This window comes from Heptranchias perlo, chromosome 8 (genome assembly GCF_035084215.1).
Source record: "Heptranchias perlo isolate sHepPer1 chromosome 8, sHepPer1.hap1, whole genome shotgun sequence".
Taxonomy (NCBI): domain Eukaryota; kingdom Metazoa; phylum Chordata; class Chondrichthyes; order Hexanchiformes; family Hexanchidae; genus Heptranchias; species Heptranchias perlo.
The window spans coordinates 62,745,433-62,769,457 of NC_090332.1; the positions used below are offsets into that span (position 1 = coordinate 62,745,433).

The 24,025-nt window shown below is 44.2% G+C and overlaps 1 protein-coding gene across 1 annotated transcript in view; it reads right to left on the reverse strand.

Annotated features, from left to right (window-relative positions):
* The window catches only part of LOC137324644 (5'-nucleotidase-like), a 62,678-nt gene that overhangs the window by 37,901 nt on the left and 752 nt on the right, over positions 1–24,025 (reverse strand). The window lies entirely within an intron of this gene.

A 24,025-nucleotide genomic window follows, 5' to 3' on the forward strand; every position in this document is an offset into this window, starting at 1 on the left:
ATGTGGAACTCGCTACTACATGGAGTGGCTGAGGTGACTAGCATTGATACATTAAAGGGGAAGCTCGATAAGTACATGAGGAAGAAAGGAATAGAAGGATATGTTGACAGGGTGAGATAAAGTAAGGTGGGAGGAGGCTTGCGTGGAGTTTAAACACTGGCATAGGCCAGATGGGCGGAATGGCCTGTTTCTGTGCTGTGAAATTATATGTAAATCTATTCTATTTAAAAAAAAATAAAACATGAGAACAACATAATACAATGTGGGTGCCCCATATTATTGGGCAAGGAAGCCGAAGGCCAAGGTGTGCTGGAGCCGCCCAGTGCACCCGAATGCTTGTGGCGGCTGCAAAGGATCTCAAAGCCTGCGTCTGGTTTGTTAGGACTCTGACCTTCATGTACAGTAGGCAGCTGCTCATTAAACAGCTGGAGCATCTGAGCCTCTGTGGCACGGCCTCTCTTTGGAACAGGTGCTGAAGGGGAGGCCACCTTCAGAAAAAAATAATTCTGATATCCCTGCTGCTCTTGCCTGGTGCTCCTCCTGCCCCCTTGTGCCACTTCCTCTTCTGTGCCCTTTCTTCCGATGCTACAAAATTGCCGGCCATCCAGCAGCCCTTTGCTGGCAGTTAACACCCAACACTGTGGTCCTGGCAAGAGCACTTTATGCACATGAGCTGACCCAGCGTCATCTGGCGAGGTCAGCTCACATGCATGGGTACACACCGCACCTGCACAGGGCCAGTGGCGCTGTGCGCGGTCACATTATCGGCCTTGCGGGTTACAGAATGAAAAGGATATGTGCGCCAAGCTAGAAAATGAGCAAAAGGGTTTCAGAAAATCTGACAAGGCTGCAGAAAAAAGATGGCAATAGAAAAACGCTCCTGAATGTAAACCTGTGACATGTGAAAACAAGTTCTTACATTGCAAGTGCAGTGGGATATGGCTTGTAACTGAAGCTGTAGGTACACCTCTCATTCCATCACTTTAAGTACATAAAGATGTTGGACTATAACCTGGTGTTGTGCGACTCCTTACATAAAGATGGAGGATAGACGTGTTGAAAGTACAGGATTTACTTTCAATGGAGGGTCGGGGGGCACTGGGGGAAATGGTCTTCATCACTACACCACTGATTTTATTATTTTTGTAAATCATTTTACTTCAGAGATGGCTGGAGTCACACCCTCAGTTTCACCTAGTTTACAACTGCTGAGTCCTTATAAGGAGATACTTATTGTGAAAATATCTTAATGATGACCCTCCGACCTGTGGGGATCAGCCGTGACCACGATTATTGGTATGGGAAAGCCTATTACAACAGCCATGTTAAAAAGGGGAGTGTCACTGGGAAGAAACTATTGCAATTTTCAGGAAGAAACGAGCAACATGTCACAATGCTGCAAGTTCTTTCTTTTGATCGTGGGAAATAAGAAAGACAATTTTTGCTTTCGTCTGATCAAACAATATAGAAAGAAAAAGGAAGTTCACTCAGTACCGTCAGTTTTCAAAGTATGAGAAGTATAGAATGACAGGAAGAAACAGAAATGAAGTCCCCTGATGAATAAATGATACCGGTTTCTTGTCGTACTGTGCAACACCCTCACTTTCTATTGACTGTGAATCTGCTCTCATTAAATCCTGTCTGAAGAAATGGGACAAATGTCAGGAATCTTACAACACCAGGTTATAGTCCAACAATTTTATTTTAAAATCACAAGCTTTCGGAGATTATCCCCTTCGTCAGTTGAATCAATCAGGAAGAAATGGGAAGAAGAGGAAGAGAGAGAACGAGAAAGAACAGGAACCATCCGCAGAGCAAGTTAAATCGGAACGCTCCAGCAATTCTAAGACACAGACAGTAATCAAACCATCACCACTCCTTTAATATACAACTAGAAAACCACAAATATACATCTTTCTACCAAACACAAAACAACTCGATTGCTTTATTCTGCTGTTGACAATCATTTACAAATGTGATCTCCGCCAATCCACATCATGGTCAAAGAGTTTTTTTTTCTGTTTGTCATTTTTTTGAAAGTCTCGCTTTAACGTGTAATTTTATTAAATCAGAGGGGCAAAATCAAATCAAATATAATATTCAGTCTCCTGTTTCAGAGAAATCGAGCTTGCTGCTAAATAATAATCCACTAGAATAACGCCTGGTGTTCCAACAAGATTAAAATGAAGCATCTGTATCTGTTTACCAACATCGCTCAAAGATTTACAAGTCTCCCAATCAAATCATTTCAAATCAGGTCACATTTTAATTAATAAACACAACTTTAATGCATGCAGTTTACTTTGATCTCATGTATCCTAGCCTCCTGGACTTATTGTAAGGTGCATTTGCTAAAAAACTCAGCGATGGAAAGGAAGATGAAGAAATTAATACAAAAATAAAAGAAATATATAAATGCAAGGTCAGTGATGCAAGTCTTTTATACTTGGCTCTGGATTTGAGTTTTGATTCCTACTGGAGGCTCAGGTCAAAGATACAAGTTAATCCTTTTGACAGGGTTGTAGACCATAAGTTTCCTCGGATTTTTTGCCCTGCGCTTCCATAACGCGTGTAAAACGGGGTTTTTGCTGTATTTGCAGTGAAGTTTGGCAGCACAGCAGCAGAGAGTCCAAGGAATTTTAAGGCTGTAGTTATTGTCCTTCTCTTGTGCAACCATAATACCAGGATTACACTGTAATACCCACATCACCTGACAATCGGGCAGACAAGGATCCTTCAGTTGGGTTGGGTGGGTGATGAGGGCTCTGCCCCTTGTTCGCAAGTTGTGTGAGAGAGAAAAGATGCATCATGGGAGTTGTAGCTGTCCCTCTCTTGTAGAACTACATTACCCAGAGTGCACTGCCCACATCACATGGCAAACCAGGCAGAAAGTGTCCAAACAACAACAAAAACTTGCATTTATATCGCGAGATAGAAGTTGATAGAAGTAGTCGGTTTTTGTGATGGAGAGGATATGGAGTCAAATAGGACGCTGAGGTTGCGAACAGTCTGGTTCAACCTGAGACAGTGGCCAGGGAAGGGGATGGAAATGGTGGCAAGTGTACGGAATTTATGGCAGGGCCTGAAGACGATGGCTTCGGTCTTCACAATCTTTAGCTGGAGGAAATTGCGGCTCATGTTGGACAAGCAGTTGGACAACACAGAGGTAGTGGAGGTAGTGGTGGAGAGGTAGAGCTGGGTGTCTTCAGATGGTGTTACCAAAGAACTATATGTAAATCAGGGAGATAAAGAAGAGGAGGGGGCCAAGGGTAGATTTTTGGGTGACTCTGAAGGGGACTGTATGGGGGCAACAGGAGAAGCCATTTCTGGAAAAGCTCTGGTTATGATCAGATAGTTAACAGTGAAACCAAGTAAGGGAAGTCCCGCTGAGCTGGAAAACACAGGAGAGGTCCTGAGGAGGATGGTGTGGACTATCATGTCGAAGGCTGCAGAGAGGTCGAGAAAGATAAGGAGGGACAGTGCGCCACGATCACAGTCACAGAGGATGTCATTTGTGATTAGGGCTGTTTCAGTGCTGTGACGGGGTGGAAACCTGATTAGAGAGAGTCAAACATGGAGTTGTGGTAAGGATGGGCACGGATTTGGGTGGGGCAACACGTTCAAGAACTTGGGAGGAAAGGGGGGGTTGGAGATGGTTAATGGAGAATATAAGTTGGAGGTTATCTTTGCTCTCCAGGATGATCCTAAACTAGTGGGCAGTTTTGGCAGAGAAGAGTGAGGCCCAATAGTGAAAGAACACGAGCACAAGTGGTAGAAAAAAGTATGAAAAAATAAACAGCTTTATTATTTATCAGCATTTTACACAGTTTAAACTATTAAATAAGATTTTGAACTGATGGGTTTGTTCACCCCTGTGCTCGCTGACCTACATTGGCTCCCGGTCAGGCAATGCCTCGATTTAAAGATTTTCATCCTTGTTTTCAGATCCCTCCATGGCCTCATCCCTCCCTATCTCTGTAACCTCCTCCAGCCCTACAATCTCCAAGATCTCTGCGCTTCTCCAATTTTGGCCTCTTGCGCATTCCCGATTTTCATCGCTCCACCATTGGCGGATGTGCCTTCAGTTGCCTAAGCCCTAAGCTCTGGAACTCCCCCCCTAAACCTCTCCGCCTCTCCACCTCTCTCTCCTCCTTTAAGATGAAGATATTTGTGAGGTACTTCGATACTGAGCTCAGATATTGTGGCCCAAGTCAGTCAGTCAGTGAGGCTAGGACCATGGGGAATGTCCATCTAGTCAGGGCCTGGGTCACTGGTGCAGTGCGACAATCAAGGATAGCAGTAGCCAAGAGATGTTGGGCAGGAAGTTTACTTTATTATAGCAATGACCAACAGGACCAATTGGCACAGGTTTAATTCTATGTTTGGCAAACAAAATCATGGTTAAAGCCCAGGAGATAATAGACAACAAATTACACGCTTGGGAGCACTGAGATTGAAGCACCAGTTCTATTTGGGTTTCTGTGTCCTTTGTTTGTAGTGGCTAGGCATAATGTTATTTACAACGAAAGATAATTCATTATTTGTAACACAGTTCTTACTTCAAACTTGTTTGACTCAGAAGAATGGGGAGCGGTGCCAGGGAGACCAGCCAAAAAAGGGTGGGTACCTCCTTTGGTTAGCCACACGGATTACATTATACCAATCGGAAGTCAAGATTCTCGAATGGAAAAGGCAATGAAACTGCCAGCTGGAGCCAAAACAAATTTCCAGACTCCAGCTCCACAATCTCAATTTATTTACACAATGGGACTGCCAAGTTCTGCCTCCTTCTCCATACATTCCTATCGTGCACCGTGGACAAAATTTGACTTTACTGCCATTAAAATATGGTACATGCTTCAGTGCTCCCAGGAAGACAGGGCCTTATTGTCCTTGCGCTAAAATATTCTGGTGGTTGATCCAACACTGACCTTTCACTAACATGAGTCTATCACTAATCTCACACTAAGAAGAGTCTATCACTATCTCACACTAACATGAGTCTATCACTGATCTCACACTAACATGAGTCTAATGTAAGGAATCTTACAACACCAGGTTATAGTCCAACAGTTTTATTTGAAAATCACAAGCTTTCGGAGGCTTTCTCCTTCGTCAGGTGAGTGTGGAATTCCTTGAAGGTTACCGCGTATATAGTCAGAGAACAATACCAGGCATTGTTCTCTGACTATATACGCGGTAACCTTCAAGGAATTCCACACTCACCTGATGAAGGAGAAAGCCTCCGAAAGCTTGTGATTTTCAAATAAAACTGTTGGACTATAACCTGGTGGTGTAAGATTCCTTACATTTGTCCACCCCAGTCCATCACCGGCATCTCCACATCATAACATAAGTCTATCACTGATCTCAAACTAACAAGAATCTATCACTGATCTCACACTAACATGAGTCTATCACTGATCTCAAACTAACATGAGTCTATCACTGATCTCACACTAACATGAGTCTATCACTGATCTCACACTAACATGAGTCTATCACTGATCTCACACTAACATGAGTCTATCACTGATCTCACACTTTTTTTAAAATTTCAAAATATACTTCATTTCATAAATTTTAAAGATACACACAGTTCACACACAGTTCAAGTAAAAAGACACAATTTCAAGCAAAACAGTTCAAAGCAATACAGTGCAGATCATAAACACTATGATCTCATTATTACAATTTAAACACAGTACATATCTTATAATACATGCTGTACAATACAAGGTGTGATGGCCTTACACGGTGGCCTTTCCCCATGGAGCCTTTGCGTAGGTCGTACGTTGCTTCAGTGCGTCCCACAGCACGTACTTCTGGACCTTGGAGTGTGCCAGTCGGCAACACTCGGTCATGGACGCTTCTTTCAGCTGGAAGACCAGCAGGTTTCGGGCGGACCAAAGGACCTCCTTCACCGAGTTGATGGTCTTCCAGCCGCAGTTGATATCTGTCTCGGTGTGTGTCCCAGGGAATAGCCCGTAGAGCACAGCGTCCTGTGTTACCGAACTGTTGGGGATGAACATTGTCATCAAGGTTGAAGCCCATGGAATAAAAGGGGCAGAAGCAGCATGGATACAGAATTGGCTGAGTAACAGGAAGCAGAGAGTAGTGATGAACGGTTGTTTTTCAAACTGGAGCGAGGTGTACAGTGATGTTCCCCAGGGGTCGGTGCTGGGACCACTGCTTTTTTTGATATATATTAATGACTTGCACTTGGGTGTACAGGGCACAATTTCAAAATTTGTTGATGACACAAAACTTGGAAGTGAACAGTGAGGAGGCTAGTGATAGACTTCAAGAGGATATAGACAGGCTGGTGGCATGGGCGGACACATGGCAGATGAAATTTAATGCAGAAAAATGCGAGGTGATACGTTTTGGTCGGAAGAATGAGGAGAGGCAATATAAACTAAAGGGCACAATTCTAAAAGGGGTACAGGAACAGAGAGATCTGGGGGTATATATACACAAATCATTGAAGGTGGCGGGGCAGGTTGAGAAAGCAGTTAAAAAAGCAGACGGGATCCTGGGCTTGAAAAAAGAGGCATAGAGTACAAAAAGCAAGGAAGTCATGATGAACCTTTATAAAACATTGGTTTGGCCACAACTGGAGTATTGTGTCCAGTTCTGAGCACCGCACTTTAGGAAAGATGTGAAGGCCTTAGAGAGGGTGCAGAAGAAATTTACTAGAATGGTTCCAGAGATGAGGGACTTTAGTTACATGGATAGACTGGAGAAGCTGGGGTTGTTCTCTTTAGAGCAGAGAAGGTTGAGAGGATATATGATGGAGGTATTCAAAATCATGAAGGGTCTAGACAGAGTGGATAGAGAGAAACTGTTCCCATTGGTGGAAGGGTCAAGAACCAGAGGACATAGATTAAAGGTGATTGGCAAAAGAACCAAAGGTGATATGAGGAAAACCTTTTTTACAAGCGAGTGGTTAGGATTTGGACTGCACTGCCCGAGTGGATGGTGGAGGCAGATTCAATCATGGCTTTCAAAACAAAATTGGATAAGTACTTGAAAGGAAAAAATTTGCAAGGCTACGGGGATAGGGCGGGGGAGTGGGACCAGCTGGATTGCTCTTGCATAGAGCTGGCATGGACTCGATGGGCTGAATGGCCTCCTTCCGTGCTGTAACCATTCTATGATTCTAACTGGGACAAATTTCAACGCATCTCCCTCCATACCCTCTGCGCGAAGGGGCAGTCCATCAGGAGGTGGACGACAATCTCCTCCCTGCCAAAGCCTCGAGGGCAGCTCGCAGTGGCAGGAGACTCCGTGCATGTTGGAAGAACACTAACAGGAGTCTATCCTGATCTCACACTAACACGAGTCTATCCTGATCTCACACTAACACGAGTCTATCCTGATCTCACACTAACACGAGTCTATCACTGATCTCACACTAACATGAGTCTATCACTGATCTCACACTAACATGAGTCTATCACTGATCTCACACTAACACGAGTCTATCGCTGATCTCACACTAACATGAGTCTATCACTGATCTCACACTAACACGAGTCTATCCTGATCTCACACTAACATGAGTCTATCGCTGATCTCACACTAACACGAGTCTATCGCTGATCTCACACTAACATGAGTCTATCTCTGATCTCACACTAATGTGAGTCTATCACTGATCTCAGACTAACACGAGTCTATTGCTGATCTCACACTAACACGAGTCTATCGCTGATCTCACACTAACATGAGTCTATCTCTGATCTCACACTAACACGAGTCTATCACTGATCTCACACTAACACGAGTCTATCTCTGATCTCACACTAACATGAGTCTATCGCTGATCTCACACTAACATGAGTCTATCACTGATCTCACACTAACACGAGTCTATCACTGATCTCACACTAACACGAGTCTATCACTGATCTCACACTAACACAAGTCTATCACTGATCTCACACTAACACGAGTCTATCACTGATCTCACACTAACATGAGTCTATCACTGATCTCACACTAACATGAGTCTATCACTGATCTCACACTAACACGAGTCTATCACTGATCTCACACTAACATGAGTCTATCACTGATCTCACACTAACACGAGTCTATCACTGATCTCACACTAACATGAGTCTATCGCTGATCTCACACTAACACGAGTCTATCGCTGATCTCACACTAACATGAGTCTATCACTGATCTCACACTAACATGAGTCTATCACTGATCTCACACTAACACGAGTCTATCGCTGATCTCACACTAACATGAGTCTATCACTGATCTCACACTAACACGAGTCTATCACTGATCTCACACTAACATGAGTCTATCACTGATCTCACACTAACACGAGTCTATCACTGATCTCACACTAACACGAGTCTATCACTGATCTCACACTAACATGAGTCTATCACTGATCTCACACTAACATGAGTCTATCACTGATCTCACACTAACACGAGTCTATCACTGATCTCACACTAACATGAGTCTATCACTGATCTCACACTAACACGAGTCTATCACTGATCTCACACTAACATGAGTCTATCGCTGATCTCACACTAACACGAGTCTATCGCTGATCTCACACTAACATGAGTCTATCACTGATCTCACACTAACACGAGTCTATCGCTGATCTCACACTAACATGAGTCTATCACTGATCTCACACTAACACGAGTCTATCACTGATCTCACACTAACATGAGTCTATCACTGATCTCACACTAACACGAGTCTATCACTGATCTCACACTAACACGAGTCTATCACTGATCTCACACTAACACGAGTCTATCACTGATCTCACACTAACATGAGTCTATCGCTGATCTCACACTAACACGAGTCTATCACTGATCTCACACTAACACGAGTCTATCGCTGATCTCACACTAACACGAGTCGATCACTGATCTCACACTAACACGAGTCTATCGCTGATCTCACACTAACACGAGTCTATCGCTGATCTCACACTAACACGAGTCGATCACTGATCTCACACTAACACGAGTCTATCACCGATCTCACACTAACACGAGTCTATCGCTGATCTCACACTAACACGTGTCTATCACGGATCTCACACTAACACGAGTCTATCGCTGATCTCACACTAACACGAGTCTATCACTGATCTCACACTAACATGAGTCTATCACTGATCTCACACTAACACGAGTCGATCACTGATCTCACACTAACACGAGTCGATCACCGATCTCACACTAACACGAGTCTATCGCTGATCTCACACTAACACGAGTCTATCACTGATCTCACACTAACACGAGTCTATCCTGATCTCACACCAACACGAGTCTATCCTGATCTCACACCAACACGAGTCTATCGCTGATCTCACACCAACACGAGTCTATCGCTGATCTCACACTAACATGAGTCTATCACTGATCTCACACTAACATGAGTCTATCACTGATCTCACACTAACACGAGTCTATCGCTGATCTCACACTAACACGAGTCTATCACTGATCTCACACTAACACGAGTCTATCGCTGATCTCACACTAACATGAGTCTATCGCTGATCTCACACTAACATGAGTCTATCTCTGATCTCACACTAACACGAGTCTATCACTGATCTCACACTAACACGAGTCTATCTCTGATCTCACACTAACATGAGTCTATCGCTGATCTCACACTAACACGAGTCTATCACTGATCTCACACAAACACGAGTCTATCACTGATCTCACACTAACACGAGTCTATCACTGATCTCACACTAACACGAGTCTATCACTGATCTCACACTAACACGAGTCTATCACTGATCTCACACTAACATGAGTCTATCACTGATCTCACACTAACACGAGTCTATCACTGATCTCACACTAACACGAGTCTATCGCTGATCTCACACTAACACGAGTCTATCACTGATCTCACACTAACACGAGTCTATCACTGATCTCACACTAACATGAGTCTATCACTGATCTCACACTAACATGAGTCTATCACTGATCTCACACTAACACGAGTCTATCACTGATCTCACACTAACATGAGTCTATCACTGATCTCACACTAACAGGAGTCTATCACTGATCTCACACTAACACGAGTCTATCACTGATCTCACACTAACATGAGTCTATCACTGATCTCACACTAACACGAGTCTATCACTGATCTCACACTAACATGAGTCTATCGCTGATCTCACACTAACACGAGTCTATCGCTGATCTCACACTAACATGAGTCTATCGCTGATCTCACACTAACACGAGTCTATCGCTGATCTCACACTAACATGAGTCTATCACTGATCTCACACTAACATGAGTCTATCACTGATCTCACACTAACACGAGTCTATCACTGATCTCACACTAACACGAGTCTATCGCTGATCTCACACTAACACGAGTCTATCGCTGATCTCACACTAACACGAGTCTATCGCTGATCTCACACTAACACGAGTCGATCGCTGATCTCACACTAACACGAGTCTATCACCGATCTCACACTAACACGAGTCTATCGCTGATCTCACACTAACACGTGTCTATCACTGATCTCACACTAACACGAGTCTATCGCTGATCTCACACTAACACGAGTCTATCCTGATCTCACACTAACACGAGTCTATCGCTGATCTCACACCAACACGAGTCTATCGCTGATCTCACACTAACATGAGTCTATCACTGATCTCACACTAACATGAGTCTATCACTGATCTCACACTAACACGAGTCGATCACTGATCTCACACTAACACGAGTCTATCGCTGATCTCACACTAACACGAGTCTATCACTGATCTCACACTAACACGAGTCTATCGCTGATCTCACACTAACACGAGTCTATCCTGATCTCACACCAACACGAGTCTATCGCTGATCTCACACCAACACGAGTCTATCGCTGATCTCACACTAACATGAGTCTATCACTGATCTCACACTAACATGAGTCTATCACTGATCTCACACTAACATGAGTCTATCACTGATCTCACACTAACACGAGTCTATCGCTGATCTCACACTAACACGAGTCTATCACTGATCTCACACTAACACGAGTCTATCGCTGATCTCACACTAACATGAGTCTATCGCTGATCTCACACTAACATGAGTCTATCTCTGATCTCACACTAACACGAGTCTATCACTGATCTCACACTAACACGAGTCTATCTCTGATCTCACACTAACATGAGTCTATCGCTGATCTCACACTAACACGAGTCTATCACTGATCTCACACTAACACGAGTCTATCACTGATCTCACACTAACATGAGTCTATCACTGATCTCACACTAACATGAGTCTATCACTGATCTCACACTAACACGAATCTATCACTGATCTCACACTAACATGAGTCTATCACTGATCTCACACTAACACGAGTCTATCACTGATCTCACACTAACATGAGTCTATCGCTGATCTCACACTAACACGAGTCTATCGCTGATCTCACACTAACACGAGTCTATCACTGATCTCACACTAACATGAGTCTATCACTGATCTCACACTAACACGAGTCCATCGCTGATCTCACACTAACATGAGTCTATCACTGATCTCACACTAACACGAGTCTATCACTGATCTCACACTAACATGAGTCTATCACTGATCTCACACTAACATGAGTCTATCACTGATCTCACACTAACACGAGTCTATCACTGATCTCACACTAACATGAGTCTATCACTGATCTCACACTAACACGAGTCTATCACTGATCTCACACTAACACGAGTCTATCACTGATCTCACACTAACACGAGTCTATCGCTGATCTCACACTAACACGAGTCTATCGCTGATCTCACACTAACATGAGTCTATCACTGATCTCACACTAACACGAGTCTATCGCTGATCTCACACTAACATGAGTCTATCACTGATCTCACACTAACACGAGTCTATCACTGATCTCACACTAACATGAGTCTATCACTGATCTCACACTAACATGAGTCTATCACTGATCTCACACTAACACGAGTCTATCACTGATCTCACACTAACACGAGTCTATCGCTGATCTCACACCAACACGAGTCCATCGCTGATCTCACACCAACACGAGTCGATCACTGATTTCACACCAACATGAGTCCATCACTGATCTCACACTAACATGAGTCTATCGCTGATCTCACACTAACACGAGTCTATCGCTGATCTCACACGAACACGAGTCTATCACTGATCTCACACTAACACGAGTCTATCGCTGATCTCACACCAACACGAGTCCATCACTGATCTCACACCAACACGAGTCCATCACTGATCTCACACTAACATGAGTCTATCGCTGATCTCACACTAACACGAGTCTATCCTGATCTCACACTAACACGAGTCTATCGCTGATCTCACACCAACACGAGTCCATCACTGATCTCACACTAACACGAGTCTATCACTGATCTCACATGAACATGAGTCTATCACTGATCTCACACTAACACGAGTCTATCACTGATCTCACACTAACACGAGTCTATCGCTGATCTCACACTAACACGAGTCTATCACTGATCTCACCCGAACACGAGTCTATCGCTGATCTCACACTAACACGAGTCTATCACTGATCTCACACTAACACGAGTCTATCACTGATCTCACACTAACATGAGTCTATCGCTGATCTCACACTAACACGAGTCTATCGCTGATCTCACACTAACACGAGTCTATCACTGATCTCACACTAACATGAGCCCATCACTGATCTCACACTAACATGAGTCTATCACTGATCTCACACTAACACGAGTCTATCACTGATCTCACACTAACACGAGTCTATCACTGATCTCACACTAACACGAGTCTATCACTGATCTCACACTAACATGAGCCCATCACTGATCTCACACTACACGAGTCTATCACTGATCTCACACTAACACGAGTCTATCGCTGATCTCACACTAACACGAGTCTATCCTGATCTCACACTAACACGAGTCTATCGCTGATCTCACACCAACACGAGTCTATCACTGATCTCACACTAACATGAGTCTATCACTGATCTCACACTAACATGAGTCTATCACTGATCTCACACTAACATGAGTCTATCACTGATCTCACACTAACACGAGTCTATCGCTGATCTCACACTAACACGAGTCTATCACTGATCTCACACTAACACGAGTCTATCGCTGATCTCACACCAACACGAGTCCATCACTGATCTCACACCAACACGAGTCCATCACTGATTTCACACCAACACGAGTCCATCACTGATCTCACACTAACATGAGTCTATCGCTGATCTCACACTAACATGAGTCTATCGCTGATCTCACACGAACACGAGTCTATCACTGATCTCACACTAACACGAGTCTATCGCTGATCTCACACCAACACGAGTCCATCACTGATCTCACACCAACACGAGTCCATCACTGATCTCACACTAACATGAGTCTATCGCTGATCTCACACTAACACGAGTCTATCCTGATCTCACACTAACACGAGTCTATCGCTGATCTCACACCAACACGAGTCCATCACTGATCTCACACTAACACGAGTCTATCACTGATCTCACATGAACATGAGTCTATCACTGATCTCACACTAACACGAGTCTATCGCTGATCTCACACTAACACGAGTCTATCACTGATCTCACACTAACACGAGTCTATCGCTGATCTCACACTAACACGAGTCTATCACTGATCTCACACTAACACGAGTCTATCACTGATCTCACACTAACATGAGTCTATCGCTGATCTCACACTAACACGAGTCTATTGCTGATCTCACACTAACACGAGTCTATCACTGATCTCACACTCACATGAGCCCATCACTGATCTCACACTAACATGAGTCTATCACTGATCTCACAGTAACACGAGTCTATCACTGATCTCACACTAACACGAGTCTATCACTGATCTCACACTAACACGAGTCTATCACTGATCTCACACTAACACGAGTCTATCACTGATCTCACACTAACACGAGTCTATCACTGATCTCACACTAACGTGAGTCTATCACTGATCTCACACTAACACGAGTCTATCTCTGATCTCACACTAACACGAGTCTATCTCTGATCTCACACTAACACGAGTCTATCTCTGATCTCACACTAACATGAGTCTATCACTGATCTCACACTAACACGAGTCTATCACTGACCTCACACTAACGTGAGTCTATCGCTGATCTCACACTAACACGAGTCTATCACTGATCTCACACTAACACGAGTCTATCACTGATCTCACACTAACGTGAGTCTATCACTGATCTCACACTAACATGAGTCTATCTCTGATCTCACACTAACACGAGTCTATCACTGATCTCACACTAACACGAGTCTATCTCTGATCTCACACTAACACGAGTCTATCGCTGATCTCACACTAACACGAGTCTATCACTGATCTCACACTAACGTGAGTCTATCGCTGATCTCACACTAACACGAGTCTATCACTGATCTCACACTAACACGAGTCTATCCTGATCTCACACTAACACGAGTCTATCGCTGATCTCACACCAACACGAGTCCATCACTGATCTCACACTAACACGAGTCTATCACTGATCTCACATGAACATGAGTCTATCACTGATCTCACACTAACACGAGTCTATCGCTGATCTCACACTAACACGAGTCTATCACTGATCTCACACTAACACGAGTCTATCGCTGATCTCACACTAACACGAGTCTATCACTGATCTCACACTAACACGAGTCTATCACTGATCTCACACTAACATGAGTCTATCGCTGATCTCACACTAACACGAGTCTATTGCTGATCTCACACTAACACGAGTCTATCACTGATCTCACACTCACATGAGCCCATCACTGATCTCACACTAACATGAGTCTATCACTGATCTCACAGTAACACGAGTCTATCACTGATCTCACACTAACACGAGTCTATCACTGATCTCACACTAACACGAGTCTATCACTGATCTCACACTAACACGAGTCTATCACTGATCTCACACTAACACGAGTCTATCACTGATCTCACACTAACGTGAGTCTATCACTGATCTCACACTAACACGAGTCTATCTCTGATCTCACACTAACACGAGTCTATCTCTGATCTCACACTAACACGAGTCTATCTCTGATCTCACACTAACATGAGTCTATCACTGATCTCACACTAACACGAGTCTATCACTGACCTCACACTAACGTGAGTCTATCGCTGATCTCACACTAACACGAGTCTATCACTGATCTCACACTAACACGAGTCTATCACTGATCTCACACTAACGTGAGTCTATCACTGATCTCACACTAACATGAGTCTATCTCTGATCTCACACTAACACGAGTCTATCACTGATCTCACACTAACACGAGTCTATCTCTGATCTCACACTAACACGAGTCTATCGCTGATCTCACACTAACACGAGTCTATCACTGATCTCACACTAACGTGAGTCTATCGCTGATCTCACACTAACACGAGTCTATCACTGATCTCACACTAACACGAGTCTATCACTGATCTCACACTAACACGAGTCTATCGCTGATCTCACACTAACACGAGTCTATCACTGATCTCACACTAACACGAGTCTATCACTGATCTCACACTAACATGAGCCGATCATTCTATCTGTGTTAATGGTGTCTATATTAACTCCCTACACCCCCATCAAGACAGCTGGGAGAGGGTTGAGAGGGTTAAAAATGAAAAATCACAAAACAGGGCCCCAATCCGCCACGTATGTCCTGCTGCCAATTGTACGGCTGCGGGTTTCGTGGCGTGACTGTGTACCGTCTTGGGAGATGAGACACCTCATTATAATATTTAAATAAGGCTCCAACAGTGCAATTGGGAGCCTGATTTAAATTTAACAGTTGCCGGCCCTATTTCCCAAAGCTCCAGAAACCCGGCAGCGAAATGGAGATGGGAGCAGCTGGCTGCAGAAGGTAAGTCCTTTTTAGAGCATTCCTTGTGAGCCAGAAGGAGCAGGAGTCCTCCCCCAGACTCTGAAGCAAACCTTCTACCCCTCCTCACTGCCGCGATCGGTCGCCCCCCTCCCCACTCCAATCCCTGATGTCAAGCCACTTGCTTTAAATTCGGCAGGACCTCCGCGTCCCCGGGATTTCCACTGGCAACCGCGCTCCCCCGCATCATCTCTGCCGCCCCGTAAATATCAGGGCCAACATGAGTCTATCACTGACCTCACATTAACATGAGCCGATCACTCTATGCGTATTAACATGAGCCTGTCACTGACCTCACACTAATAAGCCGATCATTCTATCTGTATTAACACGAGCCTGTCGAAGGGGTGCACACCTGATTGTGCCTGCCACACAACTTGTTTAGCCTTCCATCGCCAGGCCTGGCTCAAACCACATCAAGCTTTACTGGGCCTCAATCTCTTTTGCCAAAACAGGCCACTACTCTAGACAGTAAAGATAACCCCAGGCTTCTTTTCTCTACTACCAACCTCCTTAGACCCCCTCTTCCCTGCCCCCTCCATCCTCACATCTAACAAGTGCGAGGGACACATGGATTTTTTTTCATCGCCAAGATTGAGACCAGCTGCCTCTGCTGCTTCCCTCTTCTTCTTGTAAAAGTCAAACCTCCCTCTGTCCTGTCCCAACCCTATCCCCAACTCCCTGTCTCTCTATTTTCTTCTCCATCTGCCACCTGCCCTCTCCAAGCTCACGCAATCCACCTCCTTCTTCCTTGACCCCATTCCCACTGCACCCCTTATCACTCAGCTTCTCTTCCTGATCCTCAGGCTAGCTGATATTGTAAATTGTTCCCTCTCCTCAGGTACTGTCCCACTCCCATTCAAAACCGCTGTCATGACCCTCTTCTCATAAAGCCCAGCCTTGATCCCTCTATCCTTACAAACTACTGTCCCATCTCCCTTTCCTCTCCGAAGCCCTGGAACATGTTGTTGCCTCCCACATTCATTCAGAAAACATACCCGAATAAGAACATAAGAACATAAGAAATTGGAGCAGGAGTAGGCCAATCGGCCCCTCGAGCCTGCTCCGCCATTCAATAAGATCATGGCTGATCTGATCCCAACCACAAATCTAAAGAACACAAGAAGTCGGAGCAGGACCCGGCCACATAGCCCCTGGGCCCTCTCCGCCACCCACAGGGCATTGACCGATCCGAACTCAGCTTCATGTCCAATTTCCTGCCCGCTCCCCATAACCCCTAATTCCCTTTACTTCTAGGAAACTGTCGATTTCTGTTTTAAATTTATCTAATGATGTAGCTTCCACAGCTTCCTGGGGCAGCAAATTCCACAGACCTACCACCCTCTGAGTGAAGAAGTTTCTCCTCATCTCAGTTTTGAAAGAGCAGCCCCTTATTCTAAGATTATGCCCCCTAGTTCTAGTTTCACCCATCTTTGGGAACATCCTTACTGCATCCACCCGATCAAGACCCTTCACAATCTTATATGTTTCAATAAGATCGCCTCTCATTCTTCTGAACTCCAATGAGTAGAGTCCCAATCTACTCAACCTCTCCTCATATGTCCGCCCCCTCATCCCCGGGATTAACCGAGTGAACCTTCTTTGTACTGCCTCGAGAGCAAGTATGTCTTTTCTTAAGTATGGAGACCAAAACTGTATGCAGTATTCCAGGTGCGGTCTCACCAATACCTTATATAACTGCAGCAATACCTCCTTGTTTTTATATTCTATCCCCCTAGCAATAAAAGCCAACATTCCGTTGGCTTTCTTGATCACCTGCTGCACCTGCATACCAACTTTTTGATTTTCTTGCACTAGGACCCCCAGATCCCTTTGTACTGCAGTACTTTCCAGTCTCTCGCCATTAAGAAAATAACTTGCTCTCTGATTTTTCCTGCCAAAGTGCATAACCTCACATTTTCCAATATTATATTGCATCTGCCAAATCTCCGCCCACTCACCCAGCCTGTCTATATCCCCTTGCAGGTTTTTTATGTCCTCCTCACTCTCTACTTTCCCTCCCATCTTTGTATCATCTGCAAATTTTGATATGTTGCACTCGGTCCCCTCCTCCAAATCGTTAATATAGATTGTAAAGAGTTGGGGACCCAGCACCGACCCCTGTGGAACACCACTGGTTACTGGTTGCCAGTCCGAAAATGAACCATTTATCCCAACTCTCTGCTTCCTGTTCGATAACCAATCCTCCACCCATGCCAGAATATTACCCCCAATCCCGTGATTTTTTATCTTAAGTAATAATCTTTTATGTGGCACCTTGTCGAATGCCTTCTGGAAGTCTAAATACACTATGTCCACTGGTTCCCCTTTATCCACCCTATACGTTATATCCTCGAAGAACTCAAGCAAATTTGTCAGACATGACTTCCCCTTCATAAAGCCATGCTGACTTTGTCCTATTAAATTATGCTTATCTAAATGTTCCGTTACTGTCTCCTTAATAATAGACTCCAAAATTTTACCCACTACAGATGTTAAGCTAACTGGCCTATAATTTCCAGCCTTCTGCCTACTACCCTTTTAAATAACGGTGTTACATTAATGTTTCTTAAAAGGTCATAGACTGTAGAAGGATTTATCAGTTCACCGCAACTACTGGCAGCCTTGATCGCCTTGGGAAGTCAGAGAGGAATTTCCCAGAGTTTTTCCTAAATTGGCCTAAGATTTTTTTATCTCTCACTTTTTGTCTCTTCCAGGCAGAATGTGTGACTGGGGAGGTGGGGTGTTAATGGTTTTCTATCAACTAGATAAATCTATGGCTGCTGTGTTTAACATGTGGGTTTCCCACCACAAATTCACAAGGGTGGGGGTGGAGGGGTGGGGGGTTGGAGACAGGGACCAGGGTGATGCAGATTTCTCCATGACGGCAACATGCCCCTCTGTCACTTTGCAGCGCACAATCACTCTCACCCCCTTCACTTTTTCTGCTCTCCAGCCAATTGAGTGGCCTTAAAAGTTTCAAACCCACTCTGGTACAGACTGATTACAAGACAGGATGCTCTGGGGCTTAAATGCTAGCAGTAGCTGTGGCAGCACATCCGTTTCCCAAGCTTCAGATAATTTATCATCAGCATTCATCTTCTCACCTAATGCAAACTGTCAGCTTCTGGCTTTTCACTGACGGAGTCACAATCCTGTATAGTTCACTCACTTGATTTTTTATCTCTCTCTGAGCGGCACCAGCACACATTGCACGCTGTGTCCAAATGGACCACAGCCTTTCAACATCAGAATTATTAACAGCCCTCTTCATCTTGTTCTCTGTGTTCTCTATGCTGGGCCAGTCCCTGAACAATTTCTCCCTGTTGCTTCGAAGACTTGCCAGTGTCGATGGAGAGAGCAAAATGTCATCAATCATATAATACCTCTCCACCAGGTACAACAGTTATTTGCTTTTTTATAGAACAAAAGCCATGGGTCAGCCATTAAGCCAAGAGCACAGAGCTATATGAGTAGTGGGAGGCATTCTCCACTGTCAAGGGCTAATGGATAATGAACACAGAGACTGATTTCAAGTTCATTCCACCCATTTTTTGGCTTTGTCTTGGGCTTTCTTTAAGCCTGTGCCTTTCAAACTTATTTTGTAAGAAGAATTGCCCCACATTTGCAAAACACTATTCACTGGATTTGACAACATCTTCAGATCTAATCTTTGCGGATCTGTCCTTTCGGCCAGTGTTGAGTCCTCATTGCAGAGTTCTCCCTCCTCCTAAACTCTTACTACTTTGTTGTGCTCCTGTGGTGTGTGGAGAATGCAGAAGATGGACCACCCTCTTAGGTTAAGTCTTCTTCATTCTTCTAGTGTAGCAGTCTCCACAAGCCACACTGCCTCCCAGCCATCCTCTCCAGGACTAGTTTCAAATGCCTAAGAGGGTCAGAGAGGAATTTCCCAGATTTTTCCCCCCAAATTGGCCTGGCTTTATTAATCTGGTTTTTGGCCTCTCCCAGGAGATCACATGGTTTCTGGTGGGGTGGGGAGTGTATCACAATTGTGTGGGACAGGTTGGATGGACCAGAGGGTCTTTTCCTGTCTGTCATTTTTCGCATGTTCATCCCTCTGAAGAGGGTGTTTTTCCTTATAATTGTGATGCATCATCTGGTCAAATGCTGCGGCAAGGATCAAAATGAATTGATCCTTAGTTATACTGACTGCCTTTTATATAGAGTGTGAACAGCTGACAATATCTGTTTGGTGACATTACTTTCCTCGCGTTGCCCAAGTGATTCCCCAGGAACAATAGGAACAGGGATAAACTCCGTACGTGAACTTCGCCAATCGGAATTTATAATCCAAAGTGTTAACCGACCACGTCAGCTCCAGAAGCAATAACCTCATGAGCTTGAGATTCCTCTTTTTGCTGTTTATAACACACACTGGTTATTGTGTTGGTGTTAAATTCCCACAAGTTATTGGTCTTTGCACCTTATGGATTAGTGATTAATTTCTGATTTAGAATGAGGCAATGCAATAGACCGATTACCCTGTTTATATTCATTGCAATAGATACATGGGAGAGAGGTACTGGCTGTCAGCCAATCTAAAGGTTCAGCTCAGATAATCTTGAACACTTTATGAACATTAGGGGGGGTTGAAATTCCTGTATACGCCATTTTGAGTGCGCTGGTTAACACATTCATGTCAAATTTACACATGCACTGCTTTAACAGTCACTAACCCATTTATTCTAAATGGATTAATAACTTGTGGGAATTTAACACTTTGGATTATAAATTCCGATTGGCGAAGTTCACGTACGGACACTTAACGAGCTTGTACAATGTTCCTCCATGTGCTACGGTTTTGGTACGTGGCACCATTGAATTGTGATTCATCACCATTTCATAACAGCCCACCTGACTCGAGTGTGACACTTTGAGGTGTGACGGGTACACACTAAACTCAAGGCTTTTATATAGAAAATAGAATCATTTCATATATAGTCGGTATATGTTGGAGTGGAAGAAAAGTCAAGAAAATGCATGAGGTAGGGCAAAGGCCTTTGGGAGGTCCACACAATGAATCCCCATTAACAGAAATCACATGCCCCCAGCACTCCTCACAATGGAAGGAGAGGGCAGGTCGACAGTAGAAGAAAGATAGGGGTATAACATCTGCCCTGTGTTGTAAAGAGGGGACGATCCCAATGGGACTCTCAAACAAGGCCATAAAATCACCAACAGGGAGAATTTCAGCTAATCCTCTTGAACCCCCTCTGTAACTTTGCTAGATGGGTGGAAACCCTGAACAGACGGCTGTTTTAGTCGTTTCTCTTGAGATTCCACCAATCTGCCGCCGAAATTACAGTGAAGATCGGGAGAACGATCCCCCACACCCCCTCGGAAATTCCAGGTGATGTTGCCCCCCCTTCCCCGCTCATCTACACTTCAGGACCATTGGCGTCAAACATCCTACTCCTCCAAGTGTGAGAAATATGGACAGCTCCACGGGCAGGAAAGTACCCTGTGAACAAATGGACACTCACTCAATGAACGGAAAACCTGGATAAAAAGAAACCCAGCAAAGGGGAAAAAGACAACAGAAACGATAATGACAAAGAATATAAAAAATGAGGGGGGAGGGTGATATGTTAAAGAGAGAAATGTAAAGTAATGTAAAGAGAGTAATGTAATGTAAAGAAATAAGTAAAGGCTTCAAAAAGAATTAAAATTTCTACCCCACCCCATCATACATCAGGAGATACTGGAAAGTTACTTGCTGAAAGGTGCATTTACACTGTGGGTTTAGTACCAGTGTGAAGCAATTCCAGTACGTACAAAAGCTAAACTTAAAGTGCAAATCTGAAGTCTGGGTCCACCCTGAGACTTCTGGGGAATGGGAGGAGGGAAGGTTGTCTCACACTGCTTTGGTTTGACACCACGTGGAGCTTAAATCCAGTGCGGTGTCACACCTGGTTTACAAAGTTGCTCAGGGGATCCGTTGGCATTTTTAAAATCTAGCTGACCTCAATTTGAGCATTTGGAGGACAGGAGTTCTGCCCTTCCCTCCCCCATTGAAATTCCTGCTCTACGCACCTGGGTGTCCAACCAGCTGGACAATTATCCCTTGGGAAGCAATGGCTAGTGTTCCAACAAGGCAGGAGCCAAGCCATGTAAATAGAAAGAATTATTTGCATTTATATAGCGCCTTTCACGACCTCAGGATGTCCCAAAGTGCTGTCCATTCATTGAAGTACTTTTGAAGTGTAATCACTGTTGTAATGTAGGAACGGTGGATAATTTGTGCACAGCAAGGTCCCACAAACAGCAATGTGAGAATGACCAGATCATGTTTTAGTGATATTAGTTGAGAGCTAAATATTGACCAGGACATTGGGGAGAACTCCCGTGCTATTCTTCGAAATAGTGCCACGGGATCTTTTATGTCCAGCTCAGAGGGACCTCGTTTTAATGTCTTATCTGAAAGACGGCACATCCAACTGTGCAGCATTACCTCAGTACCACACTGAAGTGTCAGATCTGCCCTCTCAGGTGAATGAGGAGGGTGACTAGAAAGATACCTAGTCCACGGGTTTTCAATTATGATGACAGACTCCAAGAGTTAGGACTATTTACTTTAGAGAAACAAAGGCTTAGTGGGGAGATGATTGAGGGTTTTATAATGATGACAGGATTGAACTCAGTCAGGTTGGATAGGTTATTTGAGATGGATAAGCATGATAGGACTAGTGGGCATGAAAATAAAATACACAGGCAAAGGGTTAGGCTAGAGGCCAGGAAGTATTTATTTTCACAGAGAGTCATCGCTCCCTGGAACAGACTACCAGAACATACAGTGGGTGTGGATTTGCTCCAGTCCTTTAACAGGGAACCTGACGGGTTCCCGAATGAAGAAAACATTTCCAATTACAACTTACTCTTCCTAAATCATCACTTCATTCAAACTATCCGACCGTTCAATTTTATTTTAGCACAAAATTCCCACTCTGCCCTGACATTTCCCTCATTTAAATTATTATATCATTCAAATTTCTTTAGCAATGACTTTGAATTACTGATAGTAGGCTGTATTGAGTAGGTTGCTAGTTAGCTGTCATTAGGAGTTGTGGGTTACCGTGATCTTCTGGCTTTTTCCTTAATTGCTTTAGGGAGCCGGATGGGAATTTTGTGGAGTTTAACTGAGGTTTTCTTTTTGCCTTTGCCAAGGGATTGTGTGGTTAAAGGGTCGGGTCAATGCTGTCTGTGGTTACACCGCATCTGGGTGAGGCCAGCTCAATGAGTCTGACGGCCCTTTACTTGGTTTTCTTTATGCCTATTTGTAATAAAAAGCGAACCAGTACGTTTTAAAGGGCCACTGCCATCGTGGGGGGGGGGGGGGAGGGGGGAAGCAATTGTCAAACTTTGAGAAAAAGGCACACGAGTTGTCCATTATTTTAACACTTGGGCAAAGGGTGTGATGATGCCAGTCAATGCCACACTCACACAGTGTTGTGTCACGTGTCAGCTGTAGCTCAGTGGTAGCCCTCTTGCCTCTGGGTCAGAAGGTCGTGGGTTCACAGTCCCACTCCAGAGACTTGAGCACATAGTCTAGGCTGGCACTCCAGTGCAGTACTGAGGGAGAGCTACACTGTCGGAGGTGCCATCTTTCAGATGAGACGTTGAATTGAGGCCCTGTCTACCCTCCTATGTAAAAGATCCCATGGCACTAATCGAAGAATAGGGGAGTTTTCCTGGTGTGTAGGCCAGCATTTAACCCTCAACCAACATCACTAAAGCAGATTATCTGGTCATTATCACATGGATGTTTTTGGGACCTTGCTGTGTGCAAATTAGCTGTTGCCTTTCCTAGAACACTTCAGAAGTACTTCACTGGCTGTAAAGCGCTTCAGGACATCCTGAGATTGTGAAAAGTGCTATATAAATGCAAGTTCTTTCTCTTTCTGGAAAGGAAACGAGAAAGAAAGCTTGCCTAACACTTGATCATGATGTGGAG